At 39.6% G+C, this 19,809-nt stretch overlaps 1 long non-coding RNA gene across 1 annotated transcript; it reads left to right on the top strand.

Annotated features, from left to right (window-relative positions):
• The first annotated feature begins 159 nt into the window (after positions 1–159).
• On the top strand, positions 160–19,510 carry LOC108449667. Its single transcript, XR_001865928.1, has 6 exons — positions 160–251; positions 5,803–5,981; positions 8,343–8,542; positions 14,148–14,317; positions 16,900–17,028; positions 19,145–19,510. It is a non-coding gene; the product is annotated as an uncharacterized LOC108449667 (long non-coding RNA).
• The last annotated feature ends 299 nt before the right edge of the window (positions 19,511–19,809 follow it).

Below are 19,809 nucleotides of genomic sequence, written 5' to 3'. Positions count from 1 at the left end.
GTACTAGTCACATCAGCCTCTTGGCTGATGGATATGTCCCTCATTTGGAGGTCTTTTCTCTAGATGTCTTTCATAACATGATAGTAGCAACACAGTTTAACTTGAATTAATTTAAAAACTAATTAAAAGATTAATTTAAATTAATCTTTTCCAGAGCACCTTCTTGAAAAATCAGTTGACCTGTGGAAGGGAGCCAGCCAGAGACAGCCCTGAAACTACGCTTTAGATCTGAATACCCACCTAATGCAAAGGTCAGACACAGACTGCATCTGGCTGCCATCTTTTGAATGAAGAATTTCAATCCCGTTCCATGTCCCCATACACACCTGCAGGGAAAATACAGAGTTAGGTTCAAGTCTGAAATTATTATCTTCTTCAAATATGAATCCTAGATCATGATTTACCAGGAAACACATTCTGCTAACTGCACCTAATATGTAACAACAGTGTCAGAAAATTGAAGGAAGGGAGAGAATGGTTCATTCACTGTGTGGTTTTGTTCATTTGAAAAATGGCAGCTTGTCCAGGTGCTGTGTTAGCAATAATTTTCAATTTGATTGAATAACTGGGAATACATTGCCCCATTCACTCAAAGTCCATTAGCAGTAAGGGGAGGCTAGCTGCTTCTCCATAAAACATGCAGGTGTTGCTCATATTCTGACTGCTCTAAATTGTGCAATTGAGGATGGGGTTTCAGGTATTGAGTGGTGTGATGGAGCAGGCAAAACAACCAGAATAAATCTGTGGGAGGATCCTTCTCTCTTTTTGAATGAGGAACACATGAAGTGTCTACCTAGTAGTGATGTCAGTTGAGATCAAAGCTTCCAAACGGCATTTCCAGTGACAGACTGGTTTAAAGGGAAGTGTATAAGAAAGTGTAGAGGCATAGAAAGGATGATAGCTTCCAAGGCTCATTGGGTAAGGTGAATTGACTGGAGGACAAGGCCATTACACCGAGTGGTCTAAGTGACAAACTGTTTAGATTGTCAAAAACCCATTTGGCTGTCACGCAGCACTGAAGACACAAAATTTTGCATGACAACATTGATGTTAATGTTGTCAAATGACCAAAAATTCTGCTAGATGTTGAGATTGCTGACCCATTCCAGGCCTTGCTTTAATCTAAAACCACCCAGACTCACAGATTAAGTGCTCAAGTGCACATTCACTGGGCTCTCACCAACAGGCTCTCTCAGAAGACCCGTTCCATGTGTAGAACCTAAAACCCAGGCTGATGGATTAAAACAGAGCACACACTCTTTAGGATGTGTTAGCAAAGACCACAGGTCTTAGCCCTTCCTCATTTCTGAAAAGTGAGATTGTAATTCCAAGCCTCATATATTCAAGGCTGTAAGTTTTAAATGCAAATTACCAAGGTCAGGGTCTGGGAAGATATATTTCTAAATTGCGAAGAGGGATGGGAAGTCAAAAGATAGAGGCTCCTCTGAACTCCCGTTGGCAAGCTTTATTTGCTCCCTGTTGAGAGTGCTGGCTTTAGGCACCCACTTGTGGTTGCCTTACTCTCCACATTCCATAAGCAGACATTATAACAAATATTAGAATGCAAGAGTCCCTCACAGGCAAATCTGGCCTGCTGAGTAATTCAGAACTCATTTTCCTTTCCAGTGTAAACAGTGGGAGCTTTACGCCATTCAGCTGTGATTTTTACCTCATAACATCACTAGTGCAGTAGAAAACATGTGACCTGGTTGTAAATTAAGGTCAGAATTGCTGTGTGTGTACACACGGTTTCCACCATCAGATAAATACACAGATAAACATGTGGTAGCTATTTTAATCAATCATACCCTGGGAGCTTTGCCCACTGTGTTCTCAAGAACAGGGTGCAAGATGCAGCACTCTAAAGAAATTCCATACATTGCAGCAAGTGACCCCTTACCAAAACCAGGGCTGAGAAAAACCGTGATTTCCTTATTAGAATCACATGTCATCACCTTGCCAGCTACATTCCTGAATGCTCCTCAGCTCTTTTTTTGCACTGGCTTCCCACAAACACTGCACATAAAACCAGGGTGACTCACAGCATCCTTCTATGTCAAACAATTCTCCGAAAAGGCTTTGCTGGAGTCATTTGATGCCGTGTTTGCTAGTGCCCTGGAGGCCTCCAGGCAATCCCCAAGTCAGCTGAGTTCATGTTACCAGAGATAAGTAGTTGGCATTCAGACTGCATGTGTGCACAACTGTGATTTTTTTTCAGTCATAAAGTCATTTTCCAATTTATGTGGAAATCACATATTACTCACCAAATACAGGAAACAGGTCACACTGCAGTCAATATTCTCCAGGTGCTATACAGTCAATTCTGATTGCTGACTCATTCAGAAGTTTTTTGGCTTTTGTTCTTCCTAGCTGAGCTATTTGCAGCAAGCAGTGTTTGTGTTTGGTAGATAACCATGTTACAAATATGAGTAAACACTAATTATTTACAAGACAGATAATTGCCCAAGGGAGCAATGATCACCAGGTTTCCTCTTTTTCCCTTTTTCTTCTTTTATCCCCTCAAAGTCTGGATTTCTGCCTTATGCAAGAAAGTTTCTCAGAGTTAAAAAGTGGAAAACACTAAGAGGGTCAGAGAAGAAAGAGTTTCTGGACAGCAACTTCAGGGAAGCCTATTTTCAAAACATTGAGGACTATATTAAAGTTGTAACTGTGCAGAGTGAGGTTTTTACTTTTTTACCCTGGATCCAAGTTTACACAGCTCCCTTCATGTTTTTAGGAAGTATTTCTTCAAAGGAGCTCTGAAACTCCCTCTTAGATGATGGGTGGGGTTCTCCAAAGCGATCTCCAGGGAGACTGCTGAAAAGAGGAAGTGAACTGTCTGAATAACTAGCCTCTATTTACTCAGGTCCTCTTAATCTCAGACCACTCTCAAATGATGTGCAGGGTGTCTGCTGGAGGAAGCCGTAGTCCTCCACATGCAGTTGGCCTTGCCTGCACTTTCAAGGCATGAAACTTTCAAGCGGCTTTTCCTGTGGGCCCCAGAGGACTGCATTCTATGCCTCAGCATGAGAAAGCAGAACAGCATCCTCCAAGGGAGTGTACTTGTCAGTTCTCTCCAGGATGGGAGATGAAGTTATGCTATCCAGATGACCTCTCTCCTGCTATTGGCAACTCAGTATTCCCTGATGTTTAAATAAAACTGAAGCTGCAAAGTTAATGTTTAAATTCATTCTGTGTAAAAGTTGCAGTGAAACCATGAGTCTTTTATGTCTGAGTATTTTTTACTGGTAACAAGGAAGCTTTATAATCTTATTATAATTCACATTTTGTGCAGCAACAGGTTAAAATTTCATACAGAAATACCAACACCTGGTCATACAGAGAGACAATTTTTAGGAGTGTATTTGAGAACTGAAGGTGGGACTTCGAAGAGCATTTTTAGACCCAGAAATTAGAGCTCAGCAGGTGGAAGGCTGTGATTCTAGAAAACAAAAAATCTTCCTTGCAAAAGAAAGAGAAGTTTTAACCTTTGGCCATTTCTGTTTGGATTTGAGGAAGAGTACAGACTGATCATATGTATCATATATATTCAGAGCCAAATATATCAAGTTGCAAGACTTGTCTTTGCTGTCTGGTAGCTGTGCCAGCACATACAGTGGTCACCAGTGTATTTTGGTGCCATTTCATTTTTGTGCTCCAGCCCTCTTGTATGAGGCTGCAATATCAGCTCTTTAAGCCTTTCAAAAAATGAAGAAAAACATACTGGGGATGGAATAGCAGCTCACAGAAGGAACACAGCTTTAAGCTTGGAATCTACTCAGTACTGAAGCAGTTCAGGACATGGGAACACTGGAAAAGAATAAAATTTTTATAGACAGATTTCTCTGCTTGAATAGCTACTGCCTGCCTGAAAGCCCAGCCGTACTTTTGGAGCCACTTTACGTCACTGCCTGTACTGTCAGTAAAGACAGCCCAACAGTTGGTAAAATCCTCCATCATGTTAGGTTTTCCTGTTTCTCATGGTGATATCAAGTGAGAATTTGAAGAGAAAGTCGATTGACCTGTGACACTGGCACAAGGTACAACTGTGATCTTTCTAGTACACCCAAAATAATCCTTATCTTTGAAAATGAGTTACCGTGTATGTCCATCCTCAAGGGTAGCCCTGAGAGTGCACAAGATAGAATAAAAAACCATCAAGCATCTCCCCTTCCCGTAAAGGAGATTGAGTTCTATTCTGAACCAGAACAGCTTGCATAAGAACATCAATTCAAATTACTGAAGTTATTTTGATAATGGTTGTGTGTCTAGGCAGGCTTTGAGAATGCCCATGTCAGATATGTAAAGTCTCTGGAGAACTTCTGGATCTCTTGTTACCAGAAATTTTGAGTCCATTCATTGTAGACTCATTAAAATGAGCTTGTGCTCATTAAAAAGAGGCCACTACAATAGGATAGCAGTATTTCACAATAAGGAAAATTGCATTATAAGCATGAACACAATTCCTCTGTGTCAGTGTCCTTTTGTCTATAAACAGCCATATTTTGCATCCTGCCTTTCACCCTTTAAAAAACCAAAACCAACAAACCACAAACAACAACCCCCCCCTGCCAACCAGCCAAGCCCCAAAGCATCAATGGAGCACAAAGAAGCTCTGCTGTGCCAGCTAACCTGCTAGTTTGGTGTAGCATAAGGTGCAGGAAAGGAATGAATGTGACTTGTTGTGACTGATTAAGAGGGACAAGGAAGGAGAATGGGGAACAATGAGTGCATGCTGTGTGGAGTGTGCATAGTCCTGGAAAGTAAGAGAGTGAAATGCTGCTGAAATATTGATAGGGTGGATAGGATCTGGAATGATTGACGGCATGTGTGTGTGTCTTGGCAAGTTTAATTGGATTTGTTGGGGTAGAGGGTGGAAGAATGTGGTGCATTTCCTTTTATGGGTTTCTTTCTTTCAGTCTCTTCTTTTCTTTCCTATAGAATTGACATTCAATGCATATACTTTTCATTGTCTGCATAGAAAACTTGGTTTTTATTCCCCTAAATTTTAAGGTTGAGGGAGCTGCGTAGAGGGGATGAAAAGAGATGTAAAACAGCTTTCATTGCTTTTTATTTACTACTTGTCTTCACTCTTCAGTGAGCAGTCATACCTAGTGAGAGTGGTGACTTGGAGGGGAAAGAAAAAAAGAACATGTAATTGAACGGTGGCAAAATAATTTCAGTATTATGATGCCCATCATAACAGCAATTCTTCTATGAGGACTTGTGTATATGCTCTACTGAGCATTACTGTGTTTTTCTTTTTGGCTTATCATCAGTAACCAGATTCCTATCATCTCGCAACAAGATGGGAAACTGGGGCTCTAGGCACAAAGGTCTTAGGTTATACCAGAGTGATGAAGTCCAGGTGCCTCAAAACGCTGATCACCCCAATGCCTGTTCAGCCTGCTGAAACCAGTCGGTGTCTGTGGGGAGCTGCCTCAGTTGCTTTGATGGTCAAAGCCTGGAGTCACAACAAGTTTCCAGCCACAGTGTATGTGAGCTTTTTCTGCAAGGCTGTCTTTTAGCCTTCTTTTCTCCCTCATGCCTTTCTGCAGCACAAGTATCCTGTGCTTTTAAGCAGAACTGTTGAACCATCTGTTCTCTCCCCAAGTGTGACTTCCCATTCTGATATAAATCAGTAGTTCCTCTGATGTCAAAACTGGAAAGCAGAAAACCACCCTGGATTGCTGATTTCTGTAAAGTTGGGGGGGTTATGGGTTTTTGTTTGTTTTCTGTTGTTTTCACGGCTTTTTTTGTTTTGGTTTGGTTTCTTTTTCGTCATGGATTTTGGTGTTGTAGGTCAGAGAGCTGATGCTGAAGGTGACAGCTTCCAACATGTTTCAAAGTGAGAACCCCAATTGCTGCTCCTGGTCTCAATGGAAGAGAAGCCTGGTGTGAGTGAAGGAGTAGAGAATCCAGGAAGCTTCCCTTGTGTGGTAAAGATGGACAACTACTGATAGAGGCCACTGCATCAAAGGGTAAAAATTTTCATTTGCTCCTGTTCTGAGTTCAGTGTGGCTCACTAGCTAAAGACTTGGTAATCCCTTCTCCAACTTGTGATTTTTCCAAGTCTTTGGGCATACACTTCAGAGCTTTTGTTTCTTCCCTTCTTTTTGCTTCACTCTGCCCCACAAGCAAGCTTAACAGTCTGTGAAAACCAGTGGGTTGGTAGCTATAAGGAGGGGGGACTTAATGACATGTTCAGTCATCTCTGAAGAGATGAGCCAAACATGTGTCTGGTAGCAGGATATTTTTGGAGCTGTTTGTCTATTTTCAAATAACAAGTTTAATGTAATAATGTCATTACACAGCTCTAAATTCAAGGATGTGTTTTCACTGAAACACAATAGAAACAAAGCTATCAGTCAGATAGCTCATTTTCATTGCAGTAACAGCCAGTTCCACTGGCAGAAGTATTTCTGAATTTTCCTCTTTTACTTACTTAAGGCTGCTTTTGGCGTGAGATAAATGTATCTTCCTGAGACCAATTAAAGACTTCAGGGGAAAAAAGAGGCAAAGTATAGGAGAACAGTCTGCTTGTTTGTTTGATCTGATTTGTTTTTATTAGTGTGTAAGCTAAATTCAATTTCTGAGTAAAACTGTTGATGCAAGAAACCACACATCATTTTTCTGCTCTGGATGTTGTACCTCCTTTCTTATGAAAAACCTGAATTTGAGGGAAAACAACCTAAACAGCAGAGGTATCATTAATGAAGAGGCAGCCAATGTTTTTATTGCTCCACTAATCATCAAACATCTATCTCTGCCTGCTGCAAATTTGCTCCCATTGCCCCAAATATTACCTCTTTAATCTTAGCACCCTCTGCTGTGGACATCTATAACAACATCATACTGAATTATTCTTGGTTTATAACTTGTGTATTTCTTTTGTCCCAAAGGGTCTACAAATAAAACTTGTATCAATGGAGCTGCATGAATATGATAGCAAAAATATATTCATTTCCTTGTGTTAATCTGGAAGGTAACTTTCTTTATAAATGTTTACTGAAGAAAAGATATGTAGGAGACAAACAAAAGTTTCTAAATTGCTATAGATTAGAGAGGATCCCAAACCATAATCTTAACCTTTGCAAAAGAGATGTATAGGCACGCAACCTTGCTTCGGTCTGGAGATCGCCTCCAGGTTGCCAAGGCCATAAGAAAAAATCTATATTTGCCACATGCACTGATCATATCACATCTACCTCTGGTGATACCGCTTCTAAAATACCAAAATAGACAAGAAGTGAAGAGTGAGTGCAACATATCTGGGGTGTATAGGCACAGCATCAACAGCTGGACAAAAGAGGTGATTGTCCCACTCTGCTCTGCACTGATGCAGCCTCACCTCAAATCCTGGGGACACTGCAATATTAAAAAGACATTGAGCTGTTAGAGAGCATCCAAAGGAGGACCACAAGGATGGTGAAGTGTCTGGAGCTGAAGCCGAATGAGGAGTGGCTGAGGTCACTTGGTCTGTTCAGCCTGGAGGAGACTGAGGGGAGACCCCGTTGCAGTTACAGCTTCCTCGTGAGGGGAAGAGGAGGGACAGGCACTGATCTCTGCTGACAGGACCCAAGGAAATGGCCTGAAGCTGAGCCAGGGAGGTTTATGTTGGATACCAGGAAAGGTTCTTCACCCAGAGGGTGGTTGGGCACTGGAACAGCTCCCCAGGGAAGTGGTCACAGCACCAGCCTGGCAGAGCTCAAGCAGTGTTTGGACAATGCTCTCAGGCACAGGGTGTGACTCTTGGGGATGTCCTGTGCAGGTCCAGGAGTTGAACTTGATGATCCTGATGGGTCCCTTCCAACTCAGCATATTCTATGTTTCTATGATGTCTGCCTAATTTGTAGAGGAAATATTGCAGGGATTGTACTTTCAAATCAAACTTTTTTATTGTATCTTTCCAGTAACCAGTTCAATTTTTTTAATCTCTCAGTGACGGGTGGGTACATTTGATTTTAGCAGAGGTACAGTCTGAAAACTGAAGGAAGAAACTATTTTTAGAAGGTAAGGTAAGAATGACAAATTCTTTCACATTTGATTACAGGCAGAAAATCTCTTTTTCCTCCTTAATGAAGCTTTTTGGCCTATATCCTCAGTTGGAAACACTGTTTCTAGTGAACCTTTCTTCTTTCTTCTCCTTCATCTCACATTTTGAATATTTCTCCAGCTCTTGTCAGGCTTGGAGGCCAACCTGATGGCTTTCCCAGAAGGGTGTTTTTGAAAAATGCAGTAATTTTAAAATACACATAAGCACTTCTCTGTACTTTCAGTGTCTTCCTTTAAATGATTAAGTATTTGATATCAACGCTCCCTTCATATTTTCTATTTTCTAGAAAGCAGCATGTGTAACAGCAATAAGAGCAAGAATCAGTCTTTCCCTTCTCACTCCTCCAACTCCATCTGCTGATCACTCCTATGAGAGCTCTAACAACAGAGCTGCTTCTGAGCATTGTTGAAGATGTGGAACAGTGAAATCCTTTTTGTCAAGCCTCCAAGAGCAAAGAGCAGCAGAGATGAGATTTTGAATACATTGGTAATACTGTTGTATTGATCTCAAAACACTTTACAAACATTAACTAATTAAGCTTTAAAACAACGAAGTAAGTTTGCGTTAATGAAACCCATTTAGCAAATGAAGAAGTGGAGGTAAACAGAGGGTAAGTGAAGTGACCAGAGTCAAGTGATAAGTGAAGGTCAGAGGAAAGTCTCCTGTTTTCTATTTGTTCTGCTTTCGTGTGATCTCATTGAGAAAATTTTTGCAGTGAAGCTTGCAGCCATTTTAGTTTGAAACATTTGGACATTTTATCACAATCTGGAGCTTTTCTTACAAGAAGCAAAGTAATATAAAAGCTTGTAAAAGTAATAAACATTTTTAGGCTCTCAGGTCCAGCTTTGATTGTCAAGAGGAAATTTCTTATAGCAGAATGGGGCCAGCAGTAGTTGTGGGGTTTTCTGTGTTGTGAGCCTTTTTTTCTCATTTGTGTTTTTCTGGTGGTGCTAGCTTGACTGAAAAGTGCCTTAATCTGCAAAATGGGAGTTCATGTGGGCTTGACACTGAAGTCATGCATCTATCCCACCCTTCCTATGGGAGAACTAAAGCCTTCTCAAGGGATTGCTCTGCTCTGGTGATCCCAGCCAGTCTGTGAGCCTCAGGGGCTGTTACAGAGTGGAATGGCTTAGAGTCAGTGGAGCAACCCTGGATTAAAATCAGTGTTAAAAAGTGGAGGAACAGGCACACAGTAAGTGAATCATGCAGAGCAGTGCTGACCCAAACAGAGGATGACGGTTTGGAACAGGTTCCTTGGAGACATTGAGTTATCCTTGGAAAGGGAGGTCTCAAAGCCAAGCCTTATATTTTCTTAATGGGTTTCATTAGGAAGAAAGAAAAGGAACTGGAAAAAAAGATATGTAGCTTAAAAGGGAACAGTTTCAGCACAGTCTAAAATTTGTTCCATTTTTCAATAAAAGAAGCCAATTCTGCCTTGAAATTCATGTCCCTTCAAAGTTCAAGGAGGCCTGTATTGTTGGCCTGCTCAGTCAGAACGCTCCAGCCACTTATTGTATGTGGAATGCACTCCAGGGACTGACTGAAAAAATATGATTTAGTGAAAGCCTGTACCCAAAACACATCATTGGCCTCTGATCTCTGAACATTTAAATATTTCAAGCTTACAAGGGGACGCTGTCACGAGGACAGACCCTGATCCCTAGCTGATTCTAGAACATCTGTTGAGGCATTTACCAAGTTAATAGATTAGCTATGAGAATCAGGCAGGTGTTTTTCACCAAAGCCAGAAAACATCAAAATCAGATTGCCCTCCAAGTCTTTCAGCACAGGCAATCGAGTTAGAATGACTCATAGAGTCTAACAGATAATAAAACACACATAACATTTGCTTTAAGGTACAGGTGGGGATATTTTGTACTGCACTTAGGAGAAAGAAAAACTAACTCTATTTGGGAATAGAGTAATTGAATACAGATGGGAGGAGGCAAATGAAAGAATTTAGCAAATATCTCAGTGGAATAGCTAATGGGAACGAGACAGAATAGGAAATTAAAAATTATTCGAAGCAGATGGACCATTCTTTGAGTTTTTTAAAATTTATTAGGGCTGCGAAAAAAATGTGTCTGTTTATTTTCCACGGCCATGAAATTAATGACTTGGTGAGTTGTGCTTGTGCAATTTTATGACTGCCATGTCATTTGTCATAATTTGGGTTCTGTTTGATATGGATTTATGAATATTTCCTCCCCCAACATGATTTATGGGTGTTGGTCATATGTGAATTAGACTGTCACCTTTAGTATGAAAAAGTACAAATGACAGATTATTAAAAAAAGTGCTCAAGTCCTTAGTGCTGGAAAGCAGAGTTCACAATTCCCTGCTCTGTGTCTTCATTGGAAGTTTTTGTTTGGAGCTGACGATTAGATGTTTGGACTTGAGTCAAGCATATGGAAACATCGAGAGGGCTTGAATAGATCTGAACTCATCTGAACTTCACCTGTGAAACTCAGCTTGAGTCATCCTTTCCTTGTATTATGCATTGAAAAAAAATCTGTATGCTACTTGCAGTAGGAACAACTGATTTACTGTACCAGAGCAGCAAGTTGGCCTTGAAAATTTGCTGTCCTGCTTCCAATAGTGGCTAGCTCTGGGTGAAGCTTCCATGAAAAGTGGAAATAATCTTATACAGTATGTTCAGTTATGCAGCTCTGCATAGTTGAAGGAGTGAAGTTAAAGGACATATGAAACAGGCTGGATTCCTGTAATAATAATAGTATTCTAGGTTTAGATCCAAAGCACTAGCTTTTATACTAGCTGTTATCACTTCCACGAAAACTACTACTATTTGCTATTTGTTTTGTGATGTGTAGCAACAGCATGCACCAATTCAGGACAAAAGGAGAAGCACAGTTGCTCCTGGATTTGAGCCACCTGACTTCACGGATAAAACTGTGGCACCTAAGTTAGTACCTAATCACCCAAGGCTCCCCATTGATGCTGGAAAGCGATATGCGCCTCCAGAGGATAATTCAGCCCACGTGTCTTCATCCATTGACTATGCAGGCAGAGAAAAACAGTACCCCTTCCTAATTTAGCTCCCTGGTTTGGTCTAGAAAGTCATGTGGGAGGAATTAGAGCCCAGCATGGGATACGGCTTGAAAAAGAAGAAACAATACACCTTGCATGTCAACAACGTGTTGCCAAGCATCTTGCATTCTGAGCTAGCAAATGTTTCCTTTATGGGGATACAAGTGGTTCGTTCTACAGTTCTTAGACAACTGTATGCTGAAGCCCATTTACTGAGGCCCAAAAGGCATTGCTTTTCCAGAGGAAGACTGATAATTCTTACTGAATATCTCTGCACTTGTGGAGAAAGGATGGTTATTTTACAGGGAGCCACCAGGGCAGTCTTTGCATGTCTTGCTAGCACCTATTACCTCTAAGGCTAATTGAGCTCCTCTTTTTTTTGGTTGTTTTTTATTCAATAATTAGTCAAGCAAGAACCTGCGTTAGCAAATCAGTGTCATTTCTGCTGTTGTGGTGGTAGCTGAAATGCTTTACAGTGGTGATACATAGCTGCACAGAACTGGACTTTCTTGCAAAAATAAACCTGGATCACTTGTATTGAATGAAAGAGTAAAGTCCAGTAATCTTAGAATCATAGAATCATTTAGCTTGGAAAATACCTTTAAGATCATTGAGTCCACCGTTGTTACTTTTCTGACTCATCAGGAAACCTGCACATCTTTTGGAGAAAGCTTGGCTCATCAATTGTGGTACATTGATATATATATCAGAAATATTCTATTTGCTTCGGCTGATGCAACTTGTATTCATCTAGAACGTCTAATCAACCTATTCCCAGGCTCCAAAGCTGCTTTCACTGTGTAAAAGTAACTGATCTTCAGGTTGTCTGGCAGTTCCAAGATGCAAGTTTTTCAGAAGACAGAAAACTGAAAAAACTTCAGTTTCAGTCAAGTAAAATATGATAAAAATAAAATGGGCTGCTTAGGATTTACCTATGTTTAATAAGTTTTTTCCTTACTTGAAAAATGCTTTTGAACAAGCTCCTTTTGAATTTTTTTCACAAATAGTTTTTTAAATTACCAGAAGTTAATCATTCCAGTCCTTTTCCAATATTTGGGGTTTTTTTTCCCTATATGGAAATGAGGGAAAATGAAGCAAATTTGCAGAACCTTTTGTTTCAAGTCTGCATTTATGCCCCCAAATTTTTTTGTCAAAGCATTGAATCTAGTTTAATTCTCTTAGTTACTTTTCTGTTTTTTCACCCACTGTATGGATTGCCTTGTAAATTTTGCATTATGTTTCCCCATATTTTGAAGTCAGTGGACTGAATACAAAATCCATTTCTGTAAAAAACAGTTCTATGAGGTTTGGGGTGGAGAGAGAGGAGAATATGAGCTGTTGGATAACAGTAGTATTCTCACTGAGCTTAGATTGAAGCTGTTTTGACCGTATCTGGCACTTAAAAGGCCAACCTGCTCCTACCCTGTTACCATAAAGAAATTTGCCAGGAAGGCAGGTGTCTAACTATACAGGCAATCAGATTACAGAGCAAAGTAATCATGATTTCTGATTTTCAGCATAGGTTGCCACATTAGCACATGCACTTTGGAAGAGAGGGAGAAGTAATCAGAGCAAGATAAGAACAAGGGTGGAGATCATTTGAACCAATACAGTTATAATAGGGTAGTAAATTTTATGTAGCTTTTATTAAACTATTTTGTTTCTTTTATATTAAAAATAGGATAAAGCTATCTGAAAATGAGAATATCCCTGAGTTGCTTTCATTTGTTTTTAAGAGTTACTGAAATGTAGCAGTGTGTTTCTTGGGAGGCACCATTTGCACACACATGTCTGCAACTCCAAGCGAGTCACAGCTGCAGAGTTTCTTTAAGGCATGCATGCTTGGCTTTGACATGCTGAGATTTATGGTGAGATTTAAGTTCTTGTACCAATGGTGACGTTTCCTGAATAGTTTTCATCCAGATGGTCTCCAAGAGGATAAGGTTTAACAAGATTTATTCACTGAGAGGGGGCAATGTGAATTAAAATTACAAGGGGTACTGTATATACACTAATTCTTTGCCATTCACTGCCTCATGAAATGTAGAAAATCCTTGCTCTTCATTCCCCCCAAACGAAGTTAAATGGAGTTGCTTCTTTCAACATACTGTTCCACTCTGAGCAGATTAGGGCTCTGGCAAACAAGTGCTATTAATTTTGTTAGGGTGGAGGAAGGGGTTACTGCCCTTAATGTCTACCCTGCCACTTTGCCACAGTCTTCCACCTTACTAGAGGAGGCAGCAGATGTAAGCAAGTGCCAGTTTATCAATTGTTACAATTTGCAGACCATGGGCAGTTAAAATTAATGTGCTGGCTCAGAGCTCTATGGATGATGGCTGGACCATACCACTTTCTGATGGCTCTGTTTCAGCTTCTGGTGGGGGACTGCTGCAGACAGCTGGGAGAGGTAACCTCTTAAGCCATTATCACTAAATCCAGCACAGCCTCTCTGAGTGAGCTCCAAGTCTTCAGCCTTTGAGGGCTGTTAGGACTACCAGCACTGTTTGGGGTCCCGAGGCTGTATCTTCAATGGGTTATTTAAAGTCAGTGGAGCACCAGCAGTTTGTGCAGGTGGAGTATCTAGGCATGCTAATTCAGATTGTGATTGCTGAATCTAGATTGTCTGGAAAATTACACCTATTTTACAAACAAAAGAATTTATGTCATACCTTGTAGGTTTTTATAAGGCTATGGACTCACAGTGAAAAAGTTAAGCACATGCTTAACTGCTACAAGGTAAGTATCTTCATCAAAGAAAACTAACGTGTATTGCTGCCAGGCTTAAAGCTAAACAGTTTGTAAGCATTTTCATGGACAGAGTCAGTTTTATTGTTTTTCAGGTTTTTCTATTTAAAATACTATTAAGTGACTATGGAAGCTCTAGAACTAGAGGCTTATTCAAGTTCTACTTAAAAAAAAAAGTTGAGTTGAGGTATTAGAGATCCGTGTCTTTTATCCATTTTCCTCACATGCAGGCTGAGTTTTGCTCCCATATCTAAAAGTATTGGAAGTATTTTAACTGTTAACAATTTACCTTCTTTAGCAGATCAAGACATTTCAGTTTGAATATCATAGAATCAAACCAAAACTTGAGTGACAGAAGGCAAGAAGTTAATCTTAGAGGAGCATATATAGAAAAATAGAATGTCCTGCTTGATTACAAGAAAAAAAAATTGACAGCATATTGCCTTTACCACTTTAAGCATGTTCAAGGTTGGTGGGTATTTTTATTATTTTCCTTTTCTATCTCATATTATTTGCAGAAATACATTTCATTCATTGCCTGTTGCCAGTTGAGCTCTAACATAAGATCTTCACAATCAATGATTGGTCTTGAGTCCTTCAGTGTCTGACTTGTCAACTAGTGATTCTTTTTTTTTGAAAGGCAACTATTCACCGTTTCATAAAATCGTCTGCACTTCATATTGTCTCAATTTCAGCAGTTGCAAGTACAGGTACTGAAATACCACTAATTGCTTTTATAATAATGGGCTGATGAACAACACATTTTTAAAACAATGGGAAAATAAGAAGTGAGAAGACTTTGTGATTGTTCTTTATGTCTAAGAATGGACAGTCTGAGTAAAATGTAAAAGAGTTAATAGTTGTAATGAAATAACCTCATTGTATTGTAGCAAGTTAAAAATGTGCCTCTTGCCGCAGAGCTTCCATTAATATTGTTTGAGAGAAGTAGCATCCATGCACTGTAATAGACTTTTATTAATAGGTCAGAACAGTCATCAGTCTCTGGGTTGGTGTGATAGCTGAATACAGGAACATGACCATCTTGACAAGCAAGTAGCAAAATCTATCAATCACTTTCAGCATGAAGATGCTGTGATAATTAAGTTTACACTGGTAATAAAATATGGATAAATAAAGTGTTCAAAGCCATGGAAAAAGTAGGGTCCATAGTGAATATCCTATGAAATATAAAAGAGGGCATCACCATAAATTCATCTAGCTGTATAGACTGAGATCATTATTCTCTTGACCCATCTTGCTATTTTTAGAATATAATTCATGCATTTTTCAATCATCACTGTTCGATGGTAAAATCACTCCCAGGCTCATAGCCTAGGTTGGATTTTTTTCTTGCTATGCTCATGTGCAAGGATGTTCAGTGTCCTTCCTGTTGATGGTGCTGATGCCCTCAGCACAGAAATGTGGTGGCATTTTTTAGTTTGTGCTAATCACTTTTTCTTTCCAGTACTGGCCAGATGAAGATTGGGGTGTGCTCTGCTTCCTTTTATGCTGTTCTGTGTGGGTGGTTGACTCCATTTATTTCTGTGGAATTACTCTAAGTCTATGGTTTAAGGAAAAACAAACTTCCTGGTCTAATAGCTTCTGGTGCTAATGAGTCAAAGTCTCCTAGACTGAGAAATGATCTTTCATGTGACTTTTGGGGAAAAAAAGGTACTGATTTTTTTTTCTGTTTTAGGGCATTGTCCCAGGCAAGACAAGCCTTGTGTAGTGGGAATCCATTGCATTTACATCAAGTTTCAATCTCTTTATAATGGCAGGTTAATCTATACTTTAGCATAAGGAACAACATGGCCCAGTCTGAGTCACTAATCTTCCCCACACTAGATGGCCCCTGGGTTTTTTTATTTTAAGAAGATTAGTAAATTCATTTCCTGAAAAAGGTGCTTATTTGTCAGTCCACTAAACTGATGTCTTTGTGCTCGACTGCGGCACTGCCCTGTTCAGGCAGCAGCAGTGAAGACTTCTCCTGCCAGTGTGCCTCCACCCTGGCCTGTAGTGGGGGAGAGGTGGCTTTGCCTCTTATGCTTCATTTAATTCTTGGCACTGTCTGCTGAGAGTGGCAACGGAGTTGCCAGTTGTGGCATGCAGGTTTATTGCTGGGAATTGAGCCAGAACCACGAATCCATTTTGCACAGGCAGTGAACAGCAATGGTAAATACTTCTTGTTCATTACTAACCTAAACTGGATTTGAACTGAAGACTTGGAGGTGAAAGACTGTCTCCCATTCCTTAATCCCCTTAACATTTCAGTCTGCCTCATAAAATTTTCTAAAACCAAATGTAAACCTTGTGTATAAAATGAAATCCAGAGGAGAAAAGAAAATCCAGAGTGAAGACTGAGACTGTTTTCTTCTTCAGCAAGCTTCTTCGCTAGTAATGACCCTGGAAAATTGTTCTCAGATTATTCTCTTGAGAGATTACTCTAATTTCTTGCTGCTGTAGATGGCCATATGATCAATTGTCATCAGTCACTGCCTGATGATGGGTCATTACTTACCAGTGCATACTTGGGGGGAAAAAAACCACATGCGACTTCCATTAGGAGGCAGAGTGCACCTACATCAAATATGAAGTATACACTAAGTTCTTATTAATAACATTTCAAGACTGTCCTCCTAAAATTCCTAACACAGAAGCTGCCTTCACAGTGGAAGAACTGAAACTATGAAAGATTTGCAACTTACAGCCAGGCAAATGAGTATTCCCCTAAGTAAAAGATCTGATTTGCAGTTGAGCATTTCAGTAACAGATCAGTTTTATTGAGAAAGAAAAGTAAAGCTCATACTGATCTGTTCTTTGCTTCAGGACCTCCTAACTTAATTAATTAAATTTAATTAAGGTACACCCAGTATAAATATTTCCTTCTTGCTCCATTTCAAAGTTAAGAATGCATATATGGCACCATGGAAAATGCTGCATCTCATGGGTATCATATTGGCCAGGAAGTCTGAATATCTTCAACAATATGGAGATTATTCCAGTGAAATTTAAAAATATATTTCTTTCATATTTTCTAAATTTCCTAGCAGAAATTCAAATCAAACAGACCTTCAGCTGAGTAAACTACTGAGCATTGAACAACGTAAAGCAAGCACAGTCCTACTATGCTGAGTGGCCTTTTGAATGGATTCTGCAAGGGCAACCTCTTTCCTATAAAGGTAAAGACATTTTTTGTCTAAATCACAGGGATTTTCATTTGGGCTTTCAAAGTGAAATCTAGCAGATCAAGAGGAAGAAAGGTAGAAAAAGGTGAAATTGGAAGAAGCAGTTGATTTTTTTTTTTTGGTCCCAGTAAATGGGGAGCTTTGAATCATGTAGAGAAAGGTTTGGCTGATTTGGTGTCATCTAGTCATGTTGCTGTGTGTACCCATCTGGCACTAAATGGTACTGGGTCTGGTGCATGCTGTTGTAAATTAATAGATATGCAAGGAAGTGTTTTGTGAGTAGGATTGGTTTTTGTTTCCCCCCACTTCCCCAAAGTCCCATGTCTGTGTGGAAGACCTCTTAAGAAGAAGTCTTAAGAGAAGCAAAGGAAAAAAAAGGCTCATCCTCTGACTAGTGCTTATTGGTATCTTTTGTGCAAACTGCCACTAAGGGCACTGGTGAGTAATCACAAGCATAGATTTTTATCTGCAAAGAAACCAAGGGGTATGTATAAATGTGCAGGTTACTGGAATAACTTTATAATAAATTTATTTGAAATGACAAGCAGACCACTTGGTTTTAACCACCTCAAAGTCAGTTTTGAAATTGTGTGGGCATGGAAGGGAGTGGTCAGCTCAGCCCTCACATCCTCATGGATGCAGGTGATACTGTGCTTCAGTGTGGAGAGAAGGCTGCAGTTCAGAAACTTTAAATTGACTAGCTTGGGTTGACTTAAGTTGCTGAATGAACTGTAACAGTCTGAGTCCTTACCCAAGACCCTGCTGGAGCCTGCACTGCTCTCAGGATTTGAGCTAGCTAGTTTAAGTTACTTGGAGTAATTTAAATCCACCTCTGGATTACAAGGGAGTTATTGCAATGAATCAAAACTGCAAACATTTTGCTTGAAGCATTTATCAGCTCTGGCCTGCTTTCTTATCTTGAATTGGCCCTGGATGGTTAATTGTAATATGCTGTTTAACACTGGAATGTACATTTTGGGAAAGGATCTCTTTGGGAAATATCATGGTCTCTACTCCTTCCAGCTTAATGCTCACTCATCTATATTTATTATGTTGCTTGGGTTTAGATGGAGATTTTTACAGAGCAAATTTGAGCCACAGTCCCATTGAAGTATAGGGGGAGCTCAGTACCCCTTTCACTTATCTTATAAAACTGTAGGTAAAACTTTGCAGACAGTTCAGTTTGAAGTCATTTAGGGCTATGTAGGTGCCAGGTGGAGTTACCAAGGGCTCCCAAGGTGGTCAAAGGCCTGATGTCCGCTGAAGGGCAAGTAGGATTTAGGATCTTGTCTGCATCCTCCAGTCACTACATTATTTCTTCAGAAACTGAAGAGTGTTTTTAAATTTACCCCCAAGTATTTTTGAAAATCATGCTCTCTAGCTTGTGTGCTTCTGCTGTTGATCAGCTTACCCACCCCGTTGCCCAGCGGTAACTGAAGCAGGACTGCAATTACCATTGCACGTTCGTCTCTGGCACCATCTAGTGACTCCAGACCTATGCTTCCAACCACTGCTCTTTCCCATTGCTAAACAAGGTGTGCTCTCCTTTGGCAATAGCTTAAAATTCAGATCAGTGCAGATGTCGCTCTTATGAAATGAACTCACCTTAGCACAATGGCTGCAAAGCCTTTTGGGAGAAAGCTTTGTAGTATGGCTCTTGTACTAACAGTTTAGATTCGTAATTCAAGGTGCAAAACTGCCAAAGCACATAAAAAATAATGTGAAGATCTTGTTATAGATATTTTGTTACAGTAAGAATCAGGAATGGGTACGTGTGTGTGTCTGTTTTAAGACTGTCATAGTCTTTGAGCATCTTTTCCAGTCCTAATAAAATGGCTGAGAATGAAATGAGCATACTTAAATTATAGAATGATTCAGGGCATCATGTTGTTAATAATGTAGAGAAATGAGATATAAAAGCTTTTACTCAAGCATACCCTAAAGCAAATTTAAGTAGAGCACACAGCTATGATGCTGATTGTTTTCACAGGTGTTGGCACCATATGAATTAAATGAAGAAAAAAATGGTGAAACATTTATGACTCATTAGAATTATGTGGTTTTTTATCCTGTCCTAACAACTGAAAAAAGGTGTAATTTACATTTGCAGCCAAATGGCGTGAAGTAACATTATACTTTACCGACATGAAAAGAGGAGACTTCCAGATGACTACTATTCTGAACTTCTCTAGTTCTCAAATCCCGGATTTTCAGTTTCTCCTGTGGACTTTTGCAAGCTGACGTTATTGCCCCATTAAAACAACAACAACAAAAAAAAGTCAAAAAGGAATATGGTAACTTAAAATCTACAGAAGATGTGGTTTCAAGGAACTAAGGGCTGTTCCCTGGATGCAACACCTTTATAATCAGAATATTTTTCCTTTTCGTTAAGAATACACTTGATAGATCCAAAGAGAGCCACATCCATGTTTGTTTGGGTTTTTTTAAAATAAACTCTGTATCCTCCTTTTCCTTTCTCCTTTAATTCCTTCTTTTTTTTTTTTTTTTTTAAATCAGAATTGTTTTGTTGTAGATCTTTTGTAGTTAGTTGTATATCTTAAATATTTACATGAAGGAGGTATCCTGACAGGCTGATCTATAGCAGGAAAGCAACAAATAAACAAATCCATGTCTACAGTATTTTAGGTCCTGGTTTCCTGAGCTCCTAAGTGTTTATTTTTCCTATTGTAAAAATCTGCATTGAAATACATTCAAAATAGAGTTCACATGGCAGCTTTCAGGCAACATCTAATGTTTTAACAAAGCTGTAATGGT

This window comes from Corvus brachyrhynchos, unplaced genomic scaffold (genome assembly GCF_000691975.1).
Source record: "Corvus brachyrhynchos isolate BGI_N302 unplaced genomic scaffold, ASM69197v1 scaffold279, whole genome shotgun sequence".
Lineage (NCBI taxonomy): Eukaryota > Metazoa > Chordata > Aves > Passeriformes > Corvidae > Corvus > Corvus brachyrhynchos.
The sequence above is the reverse complement of the archived record's forward strand: the minus strand, read 5'-3'. Positions and strand labels throughout refer to the sequence as shown.